Source organism: Eleutherodactylus coqui, chromosome 8, assembly GCF_035609145.1.
Source record: "Eleutherodactylus coqui strain aEleCoq1 chromosome 8, aEleCoq1.hap1, whole genome shotgun sequence".
NCBI classification, from domain to species: Eukaryota; Metazoa; Chordata; class Amphibia; order Anura; family Eleutherodactylidae; genus Eleutherodactylus; species Eleutherodactylus coqui.
The window spans coordinates 188665186-188677553 of NC_089844.1; positions in this window are offsets into that span (position 1 = coordinate 188665186).

The window sequence follows — 12368 nt, forward strand, 5'->3', positions numbered from 1 at the left end:
CCGAATTCTATATGTCTTCAGAACAGTACCAATCCCAATTCCGTCCCAATTCATAACCAAACTCCAAGCCTTGATTAACCAATTCATCTGGGGAGGATCCCACGCTAGAATAAAATTCGCCACTTTAGCAAAACCATACGTACTGGGAGGTATGAGAGCACCTGACATTAAGCGATACTTCGCAGCCACTATTCTAGATCAAATCAAACACTGGTGGGTTACCTCATCCCCCAAAAAATGGGTGAGCATAGAAAAAGCAACATTGGGAGCCCCCCTGATCTCCCTTCTCGGAGTTGCCCCCCCCCCCCCCCCCGCTGCCGACTCGTACCCTACCAAGTCTTCAGGTGTCGGTGCAGATTTGGAATCAACTTCTGATGGTCATCCCTTGATAGCACGAGGCGGAAGTGACGTCAGACGCCAGGAGTAGCGACACGAGACGGAGGCACGAGGCACAAGCGAGCGGGGAGCTGAAGGGGACAGCGGAGCAGCTCAGCAGCCGAAGCAGGTGCGGGGGCAGCGGCAGCCGAAGCAGGCGCGGGGGCAGCGGCAGCTGAAGCAGGCGCGGGGGCAGGAGTGACCAGTGGGACCGGAGCGCAGCAACCGGCGCCAAGAGGCCACCAGGAGTTCAGCGGAACAGCTGAGACAGGAGGGCAGAGTGAGCGGCCGCCGGGACAGCGGGTGACGTCACCAGGAGGAGCGGAGGAGCTGAGTATCTACCTCTGTGTGTGTTTGTGAGCTGTGTGTCTTCTGTGTATCTGGTTAGTTGTGTCTTCTGTGTGTGTGTGTGTGTCTGGGGGTCTAAGTGTTTGTGAGGGGGGGAAAAAAAAAAAAAAATTTGACTGTTTGCGCATAAGTGTTAGCGGGTAAGAGGTTGCGCGAGAGAGGCAGCGGGTGAGGGGTTGCGGCAGCGGGTGAGGGGTTGCGGCAGCGGGTGAGGGGTTGCGGCAGCGGGTGAGGGGTTGCGGCAGCGGGTGAGGGGTTGCGGCAGCGGGTGAAGGGCTGCGACAGCGGGTCAGCGGTTGCGGCAGCGGGTCAGCGGTTGCGGCAGCGGGCCAGCGGTTGCGGCAGCGGGCCAGCGGTTGCGGCAGCGGGCCAGCGGTTGCGGCAGCGGGCCAGCGGTTGCGGCAGCGGGCCAGCGGTTGCGGCAGCGGGTCAGAGGTTGCGGCAGCGGGTCAGCGGTTGCGGCAGCGGGTCAGCGGTTGCGGCAGCGGGTCAGCGGTTGCGGCAGCGGGTCAGCGGTTGCGGCAGCGGATGCGGCAGCGGGACAGCGGGTGCGGCAGCGGGACAGCGGGTGCGGCAGCGGGACAGCGGGTGCGGCAGCGGGACAGCGGGTGCGGCAGCGGGACAGCGGGTGCGGCAGCGGGTCAGCGGTTGCGGCAGCGGGTCAGCGGTTGCGGCAGCGGGTCAGCGGTTGCGGCAGCGGGTCAGCGGTTGCGGCAGCGGGTCAGCGGTTGCGGCAGCGGGTCAGCGGTTGCGGCAGCGGGACAGCGGTTGCGGCAGCGTGTGAGCGGAGTGTGAGCAAGGCTATCTTCACTACTTCCACAAGTAAATTGTAGATCCCCATTAGGATGAGCTCCATGCCTGGCAATGTCATCCAGTGTGCTACTTGTGCAATGTATGCGGTCCTTGATCAGCCGATCGAGGGTGCATACTGTTGCGCAAGATGCATGCACGTTGCAAATTTAGAAGCCCAAATTCTGGATCTAAATGGGCAACTGGCAACACTGAGAGCCATTGACATCATGGAAAGGAGTTTGGTGCTCACTGAGCAGGCACTCGCTGGGGTAGAGGCGGGGGCGGATGGTAGTACGGAAGTGCAGGGGGAGCAGGCAGTCAGCTGGGTGACAGAAAGAAGGAGGGGTAGAGGGAAGAGAACCAGGGAGGCTAGTCCTGAACTGGCACAACCCAACAAGTCTGCACGATTGGCAGATGAGGGGGATGCCATTACAGAGCCAGCACCGCTGCAGCACGACACGCCCTCTGAACGCCAGGGGGATGACTGCTCCAGTGAGACGGGGACGGGGAGCGCAGGGCAGGCTAGACAGGTTCTAGTGGTGGGGGACTCAATTATTAGGGGGACAGAGAGGGCAATCTGCCATAAAGACCGGGATCGTCGAACGGTGTGTTGTCTTCCTGGCGCTCGAGTTCGACACATCGCGGATCGGATTGACAGGTTACTGGGAGGGGCTGGTGAGGATCCAGCAGTCATGGTGCACGTTGGCACCAATGAACAAATTAGAGGTCAATGGAGGGCCCTCAAAAATGATTTCAGGGACTTAGGGGCCAAGCTCAGGGCGCGGACCTCCAGGGTAGTTTTCTCGGAAATACTACCTGTACCTAAAGCCACACTAGAAAGGCAGCAGGACCTTAGGGAGGTAAACAAGTGGCTCCGGAGTTGGTGCAAGAAGGAGGGATTTGGGTTCCTGGAGAACTGGGCTGACTTTGCGGTCGGCTACAGGCTCTACCGTAGGGACGGGCTGCATCTAAATGGGGAGGGTGCAGCTGTGCTGGGGGAAAAGATGGCTAGAAGGATGGAGGAGTGTTTAAACTAGGGACTGGGGGGGAGGGTAAAATGAGAAATAGTGGGGTAGCCAGTGTAATTAGTGATCTGGGCCCAAGCAAAGGGAATGGGGGACGAGCAGGGGGTGGGGTTAGTACAGTTAGAACTGACAGATCAGCCATAAGTACGAATAGCAACAAAACAAATTTAAAAAACAAAAAAAATGAAATAAATTGTATGATCACGAATGCACGAAGTCTGATCGGTAAAGTGGGCGAGCTTGAAGCGAGAATGACTGATGAAAACTATGATATGGTCGGAATTACTGAAACATGGCTTGATGATAAGTGCGATTGGGCGGTGAATTTGCAGGGGTACAATCTCTTCAGAAGAGACCGAAGGAACCAGAAAGGGGGAGGGGTATGTCTGTACGTCAAATCGAACTTGAAGCCGAGGCTACGGGAGGATATAGGGGTAGGAGACGAACAGGTGGAATCTCTGTGGGTAGAAATACAGGGGGGAAAAAACAACAAAATCCTGATAGGGGTCTTTTATCGACCACCAAAAGCAACAGCAGAAACTGAAGACTTACTACTAAGGCAGATAGAGGAGGTGTCAAAACGAAACGAAGTAATTATCATGGGGGACTTTAATTACCCAGATATAACATGGGAGAACGAAACCTGCAAATCTCACAGGGGTGATAAGTTCTTGAGAGTAATTAAAGACAATTACCTGAACCAACTTGTGCAGGAACCAACAAGAGGGAAAGCCATTCTGGACCTAGTGCTAACTAACAAACCGGAACGTATAAAGGGGGTGCAGGTTGAGGGGTACTTGGGGAACAGCGACCACAATATAATCAACTTCCAGCTGTCAATCAATAGGATGCCTTATCAAGGAGTAACAAAGAAACTAAACTTTAGTAAAGCAAAATTTGATGAGCTTAGAACTACTATCGGTAACATTAATTGGGACAACATCCTCAAAAATATCAGTACAGAGGACAAATGGGAAAAGTTCATGGAAGTTAGTACATTATTTAACCCCTTAATGACACGGTCCCTTTTTCCCCCAGTCGTCTCCACGACAGCACCAATTGAGATTGCCTCCTCCTGATAGGACAGGAACACACTGAGAGGTTAAAAGCTCCCCCCCCCCCCCCCCTTCCCCACTTTCCCCAGTGTCTTCCTGTCCTGCCAGGAGGCAGGATCTCTGAGAGGGGCTGGTGGAGAAGCCAGCCGGAAGCCTACTCACGGGCGGATCGGAGGGCAGTGGGTCAGCCTGTCCTCCCTTCCCAGCCAGACGACTCCCGGGACGCCACATGGGGTGGTAACCCCCGGGCCAGGTTCCTCCCGCGGCGGCCCATGGGGGCTACAAAGCGGGAGACTCAGTCCCCCTCCTCCTCCTCGTATAGTGGCAGCGCGGCGCTCCAGGAAGCCCTTTGACGGCGGGGGGCGGGGCGTCGTGTCACGTGCCCAGCGTGGTGACGTCATCACGCTCGCATCAGGAGCCGCATGGAGGGGTCGGAGCTTTGCGCAGGCGCGCAAAAATTCAAAAAAAGGAACCTGAGAGAAGCCAGAAGGTGGACCAGCACTACAGGTCGCAGGGTGTCTGCAGCCACTGGTATAGTAATGAGTGCTCCAGCCCCAGAGATAGCTGAAACCTCAGCCTCAGTGGCCGTAAGTAGCCTGTGCGGCAAAAAATACAAAATGCAAAATCCAATGTATTGTATATGGAAAAATTGCATATTTACCCGCAAAAAATACTTTCCCCTCTTTGTTTGTTAGGGGGATAAAAAAGACATTCCCCCCCCCAGAACAAAACCCAAAAAATGTGTGGAGTGTGGGACGAGACTGCCAGCCACGTACCAGAGGCCTCTATGCAAAGCATGCGTAGCTAGGCTAGTCAAAGAGGAATCGGGAGGATTCTTGGATGACGTTAGGAAACTGGTGAAGGAGGAGGTTCGATCAGCCCTAACGTCACAGCTGGCGCCACCAGCGAAACGCCAGAAAAAGGCATATGTTCCTGTCGAGCCTTCCGACTCCGAGAGTTCTATCGGATCGGAGCAAGAGGAACAGGCGGCCGAGGAGTCTTCAGATGATGAGGACTACAAAAGATACCTTTTTCCATCAGGACGACTTAACAGAATTAATTAAAGGGGTTGTCCCGCGGCAGCAAGTGGGTCTATACACTTCTGTATGGCCATATTAATGCACTTTGTAATGTACATTGTGCATTAATTATGAGCCATACAGAAGTTATAAAAAGTTTTTCACTTACCTGCTCCGTTGCTAGCGTCCTCGTTTCCATGGAGCCGACTAATTTTCGCCGTCTAATGGCCAAATTAGCCGCGCTTGCGCAGTCCCGGTCTTCTTCTTTTTTCAATGGGGCTGCTCGTGCTGGATGCCGGCTCCGTGTAGCTCCGCCCCGTCACGTGCCGATTCCAGCCAATCAGGAGGCTGGAATCGGCAATGGACCGCACACAAGCCCTGCGGTCCACCGAGTGAGAAGACCATCTTCATCAGGTAAGTAAGAAGTCACCGGAGCGCGGGGATTCAGGTAAGCGCTCTCCGGTGTTCTTTTTTAACCACTGCATCGGGGTTGTCTCGCGGCGAACGGGGTGGGGGTTGAAAAAAAAAAACCCGTTTCGGCGCGGGACAACCCCTTTAAGTCAGTCAGGGCTACATTAAAAATGGAAGAGCCCAGAGAACCACGCACCCTGCAGGATGAGATATTTGGGGGACTAGGGGAGAGGCATAAACATACCTTCCCTGTCCACAAAAACATCATTAAAATTATCCAAAAGGAGTGGAAGAAACCAGACGCAGGTTCCTTCTCCGCTAGAGGGGTAAAAAGAAGGTACCCATTTGAGGAGGAAGTTTGCGCAAGCTGGGAAGAGATACCCAAGGTGGACGTCCCAGTGGCCAAAGTAGCTAGGAGGACGAGCCTGCCCTTTGAGAACGCTGCACAATTAAAAGATCCCATGGATCGCAAAGTCGAAGGCCTTCTAAAAAAATCATGGGAGGCAGCAGCAAGCATACTTAGGCCAGGGATCGCAGCCACCTGCGTGGCGCGCACCCTGGGGGTATGGCTCGAACAGCTGGAGCTACACTTAAACAATAAAACGCCAAGGGAACAGATCCTAAATTCCCTACCTATCCTGCGCATGGCAACAAATTTGCTAGTGGATACCGCGGCCGAAACGGTTAAACTCTCGGCAAAAGCTGCAGCCCGATCTAACTCAGCCAGAAGAGTACTATGGCTGAAATCATGGTCAGGCGATTTGGCCTCAAAAAATAAACTATGCGCCCTCCCGTTCTACGGACAAAATCCTGGAGAAGGCGGCCGACAAAAAGAAGGGATTCCCGGAAGAAAAGCCGCAGAGAGGGAAGACCTTCTTCCGAACCCCAGGGCAACAGCCCGAGGCCTACCGAGGCAAGGGCAAGACAGGCCGCTGGAGTTACCCCAAGGGGGGCAGAGGGAGAAATATCCTCTTTAATCCCCACCAGGGGGAGCCCAAGCAGAGACCCTGATGCCAGCTCCGTAGGGGCAAGGCTGGGGAACTTTGTGGACCAATGGGCCGCAATTTGCGAAGGCCCATGGATCCCAAAGATCCTACAGCAGGGATACCGGATAGAACTGGTGTCCCTCCCCAGAAGGAAATTCATCATCACAGGAGGCTCAGGGCGACAGTTACACTTCCTAAGGCAAAGCGTTCGGGACCTGCAACATCTAAACGCAATATCCCCCGTACCGCAAAACGAGGAAACTCAGGGCCATTATTCCAGGCTCTTCCTAGTAAGAAAACCCTGCGGGAAACACCGCATGATAGTGAATCTGAAGCCTTTGAACACCTGTGTCAAGTACAGGAAATTCAAAATGAAGTCCATCTCTTCAACAATAAAGTTGATTCCCAGAGGGGCCTACATGGCGTCCATCGATCTGAAGGACGCTTATTTCCATGTACCGATCCACGAGGGGTACCAAAGAGGGGCCCGCCATGATAACAAGGGCCAGACGACATAACATAGGGAGCACGCTCCCTCGGGGAATCCTTTACTTGCTGCCATCTCAAAACTTTGCAGGACAACCTATGGTTTCTCTTGGTATCATTTTGGACTACATGCCACTTTTTCATCGTTTTTTATGATATTTTTTGGGGGGGGGAATTGAATGACCCAAAAAGTACAATTCTGACATTTTGGCTTTTTTTCTGACAACATAAATGATGCTGATTTTTTGAGAGTTCAAATTGTTATGGACACGAAGATACCAAATAGATTTTAGATGTTCTTATTTCATCACCGGTGCTCAGGAAAGATGTTACAGTATTGGAGGGGGTTCAAAGAAGAGCGACTAAACTAATACAGGGGACTCAGGCTAGCTGTGGTCCAGTCGCAAGGGCTGTGAAAAACCCTGTGGTAGATCCGGAGAGCTTGCCTTAGCTTGGTCGATGGGCCTGCCTCGATCTGGGAGGTCGAGGAGGGTCAACCGTTGAGGGCTGCGGGGTAGTGTAAGGACAGTTAGTAAAACAGACAGTTTCATTACTGCTAACCGTCATCAGAATATGCAGCATTATAGAAACACACGCTCATAACCTCAGGACACATTTTACCTGCACATAACCCTCAGGCGTCATTTGACGACACATTGCTCATTCTCGCCCCTGCCCTCTCCATCAAACTCGGAGAGATGGCGCTGATTTTGTACCTGAAACCACGTGATGTCGGACGTCCATGACTACAGCAACTCACGCAGGACCGTATGGAAAAAGACCATATTTGGACCACCCAATCCCATGCTTTGATTCCCAACCACGTATTGCTTCCTGCTGCCCATAAAGGGCAATTAACTCATCATGCTATATAAGATGCTATACGCCTACTAATAAACAGTCAGGAAGACTTTCTACACTGACAGTCTTGTCTCCGTGTGATCTCTTACATTGTGCGCACAATCTCTGAACATAAATCTGGAAGGGTACAAACATTCCTATTGATTACGCCGTAGACCCCAAAATAAATCCACATCACTGAGAAGCTCCACTGAAATCAATGGAGGTGTTTTACAGTGTTTACCGTGGCTTTTCAAACGCCGAGCTAAACGCTGTAAAAACTGTCTGTGTGAGAGCGGCCCTAGTGACGAAGTCTGTTTGCTCCTTAACCCCTTAGTGACTTCCTGCCTAAGCGGGCTTTAATCTCCAGGGCCGTAAAAAGACACTTGCTCTGGGGATTAAAGCCCTGGGGGCTGTGGACATGACAGCTCCCTGCTGTTGGCGCGACCACCAGTCACCCTTAAAAGTAAACAAAGTTAAAAAATGGTGAAATGTAATCTTCGCTCATATTCGTGAGGGGAGATGTAATTACATACCTAAGGCCCCCGGATTTACCCTTGGACCTCACCTCGGCTTCTGCGCACGCGCCCGTCGTCAACGTTGGCCGATGCAAGAGCCGCAGTTTGCCTGAGTAATTTAAGATATCCCTGCTCCTGGCTACCAAACATAGCCGAGAGCCTGGAGATTTCATGGTGGGCCGCAGTACATGGTCCCCAGTCACGTGATTGCCGTTAGCCAATGGATATCCATTCCGTAACGAATCCAATCCGTAAAGGAAGGTGAAAATATTTCTATAGGCCTCCGGAGATGTCCCCCGGGATCCTTATCCTCGGTTGGATAGCGGCGATCATGTAAAAGTTAAGAAAAAGTTGAAGTTTAATCTCCCCTCTTAGATCGGTGAGAGGAGATGAAACTTCTTACCGGAGGCCTCCGTATTTGAACCTCAATGTGATCCTCCTTCGTGGACCTTCTCCGGCTTCTGCGCATGAACCTGCCTTAAAATGCCAGACACATGCGCAGCAGCTGGGGAGCCCGGTAAATTTTAAATCTCTGTGCTCCCGGCTACCAAAGGTCACCGAGAGCCTGGAGCAGTGATCGGTGGTCTCGTTGAGCTGTCCCTGGTCACGTGATAAAAAGGTAGTGATCTACCGAAGGCCAGTCTCACGACTGGATATGTTATACAGCCAGCCGCGGCGAAGGGAAGATCCGGAGCAGGTGAATTCCGATTTTGGTCTCCCGCACGAAAATGATGCATGGTCCAGATTTTTTCATGCTCCATTTAAAAAAAAATCATTTATATAATTATATAATTTATATTATATATATAATATATATATTTATATAATGGGCCTTTTTTGATATGTCATGGTGTATCACATTATAGGATGCCTATCATGTTATTACATGGGAAGGAGCTTTACATGTCAGCCGGGATAATAGGTGACGGCTAGCCCACCTCTCCCGCTGTGAACCCCCATACATAATGTGACGTGTCTGTGACGGTCACATGACAGTGCCAGTCACGTGACCTCCTCACTGTCAATTCCATCTGCGGTGTCACATGACATTGCCAGTCATGTGACCGCTTGCTCCGCCCACTTTTCGGCATCATCACAGGCCCTCCAGCAGCGTTATTATGACGCGTGAGCCGGTGGCAATGCAGGGACGCACGCCAGGATGTATACTTCGCCCGATACAACGTGGCTCTTCCAGGTGATTGAATTGTATGTCTAGTAGTTTTATATTTAAGTTAGCTATCTATGAGTGGCAGGATATACTTGAAAAAGGCTTCCAACAGCCGAAACGCGTTGTATGTATATGCCGGGTCCCCTCAAAAAGGGACCTATTTGTGTTTGTTTAATAATAAAAACTATTTCCTGATATTGGATCGTGAGGAAGCAACTTTCGATTCTGGTGGAGGTAGTCTTCGAAGTTAACAATTGTTTAGAGCCATCTCGGACTCCTGAGGGGGGAGGCTGACACTCCCCTCTCCTAAGTGAGTATACATCATCTATCCTGTGTGTTCGCAGCGCAGCTTTATTGTGATCGTTACACGACTGGATATGTTATACAGCCAGCCGCGGCGAAGGGAAGATCCGGAGCAGGTGAGTAAATTCCGATTTTGGTCTCCCGCACGAAAATGGAGCATGGTCCATGTGAGCGCATGTGCTCATCAGCAAGATGGTGGACGCAAGCGCAGAAGCTGCAGAGGGCCTGGTAAATTTAAAGTCTCCTTACTCCTGGCTACTAAAGGTAGCCGAGAGCCTGGAGCAGTGACTGAGGGCCGCAGTGAGCGGTCCCCGGTCATGTGATCGCTGTTATCCGATGGATAATGGCGATTACGTAAATGTTAAGACACAGTTGACGTTTGATGTGCCTTTCGGTTTGGGCCCTGTTGTGCATACGGTCATAATATTAGGGCCACAATGGGTAGGTTTCTGAACACGGGACAAACGGGGATCCATTTTGGAGTGAAAGTCTTCATTCCTATGTACACTGTACAAAAAAATGCTTTTAAAATGACACAATTGCCCAAAAAATTAAAATTGTAATTTTTTCCTTTTGCTTTGCTCAGATTCATTCAAATACTGTGGGTCAAAATACGCAGCACAGCCCTAGAAGAATTTGTTAAGGGGTCTAGTTTTTTAACGCAGCAGTTCTGAACTTCATGTCTTTTGGGGTGGGTGCGGTGGCCGGGCTTCAGTTCCTGCAGGCAGAGCTGCACATCCAGCAGGTGAGGCTATCATATCTCTAGTGGGCATTAGTGTTTACAGCTGCTTTAACCAGGGCATTGTAGGTAGTGGGCGGGCCATAGTCTCCGCTGGGGCATTGTGGGTAATGGGGAGGGCTCTCTAGTCTTCGCTGGGACTAGTGGGGTCATAAATGGAGAGGTTTATGCGCACAACAGAAGCAGCTGCACAGCGCAGGCCGAGTCTTCATGCATGGCTGCTGCCGCACAGGAGGCTGGAGAGGCGGGTGAATAACAGCACCTAGCGGACATGGCGCGGCCCCAACTGCACCGCTCTGCGCCATCTGCGTGCAGCACGGGGACTTCTTACAGATGCGACACCATTGTACCCTTTACATTCCAAGGTCAGCATAGATTGCTGTCAGTCCCAACCAGCTCCCACTGTGAACCCTTTACATTCCACGGTCAGCATAGATTGCTGTCAGCCCAAGCCAGCTCCCACTGTGCTCCCTTTATATGCCGCGGTCAGCATAGATTGCTGTCAGCCCCAGCCAGCTCCCTCTGTAAACCTTTTACATGCCACGGTCAGCATAGATTGCTGTCAGCCCCAGCCAGCTCCCTCTGTGAACCCTTTACATGTCACGGTCAGCATAGATTGCTGTCAGCCCAAGCCAGCTCCCTCTGTAAACCTTTTACATGCCACGGTCAGCATAGATTGCCGTCAGCCCCAGCCAGCTCCCTCTGTAAACCCTTTACATGCCGTGGTCAGCATTTATTACTTTCAATCCCAGCCAGCTCCCACTGTGAACCCTTTACATGCCGCGGTCAGCAAAGATGGCTGTCAGTCCCAGCCAGCTCCCTCTGTAAACCCTTTACATGTCGCGATCAGCGTAGATTGCTGTCAGTCCCAGCCAGCTCCCTCTGTAAACCTTTTACATGCCCAGTCAGCATAGATTGCTGTCAGTCCCAGCCAGCTCCCTCTGCGAACCCTTTACATGCCACGGTCAGCATAGATTGCTGTCAGTCCCAGCCAGCTCCCTCTATAAACCCTTTACATGCCACGGTCAGCATAGATTGCTGTGAGCCCCAGCCAGCTCCCACTGTGAACCCTTTACATGCCACGGTCAGCATAGATTGCTGTCAGTCCCAGGCAGCTCCCTCTGTGAACCCTTTACATGCCGCAGTCAGCATAGATTGCTGTCAGCCCCAGCCAGCTCCCTCTGTGACCACTTTACATGCCGCGGTCAGCATAGATTGCTGTCAGTCCCAGCCAGCTCCCTCTGTGAACCCTTTACATGCCACGATCAGCATAGATTGCTGTCAGTCCCAGCCAGCTCCCACTGTGGGATAGTACAATCTCAGATTCTGCTCCCACGAGTTTACAGCAAGTACCAACCACCCAGGACATAAGTTATCTCTTAAGGGGTTAAACCCTTAATGCCACCGGATGTACGTCTGTCCTGGCTGTGTGGTACTTGCCACAACAGGACACAAGCGTACATCATGTGGATGGCGTGGGATCAGAAGCTGAGCTCACACCATCCGATAGCGGGCTTCCCACTGCTACAGCAGGGTACATAAGGATAGCGATCCCTACTATTAAACTCCTACATTCTGTTGAGATGGCAGCAAGTAGAGGATTCCCCGAGGGAGCATGCTCCCTATGTTATGTCGTCTGGCCCTTGTAATCGTGGCGGGCCGATTGGTTGCCATGACAACAGGTGTCCCTGCTTGCTATTACCTATGATCACTACTGTAACTGATGAGGCATTGCGGTACAGAAGCCTCTTGTATAATCATGGCTGTTGTGGCCCCTATAGAGAGATATATAGATATTCAACTTTTCTGTGCATTTTCCTCTATTTCATATGGGGGGGGGGGGGGGGTTGTATTGCAGACGAATAGTTTTACATTCAGTAAATCCTGTGCCTCGCTGAGAACTGTCTGCGTCGTTTTAGTTTGGTTTTCTCGCTCCGCCATATTTTCTTTGGGCGACTTTCAGGAATCTTTTCCTCCGTTATTCTCATCCGTGACTTACAGCTCTGTTTGCGCCTGACGTACATGGTAACAACTAGCGAATGCTGTCTGAAAAAAAACATATCTTTCATCTGCTGTGTAGCGTGGTATCGGTAAAGCCGGCCAAGGGATCGCTCTCCTCGAGGCACAATTGCGCTTCGTGCCGCCGAGTGTATTGCGCCCACGCTCCTGGGAAGAAGCTTTCGCAGTCATGAAGAGCGATAGCCTCGAACGCCCCTTTAACAATATTGTTTAGGGCTATTGGACTGCTTTTTGCCTGTGACTCACCTTTTTTTTTTTTTTATAAGCTTTTTCTTTCAAAGAAT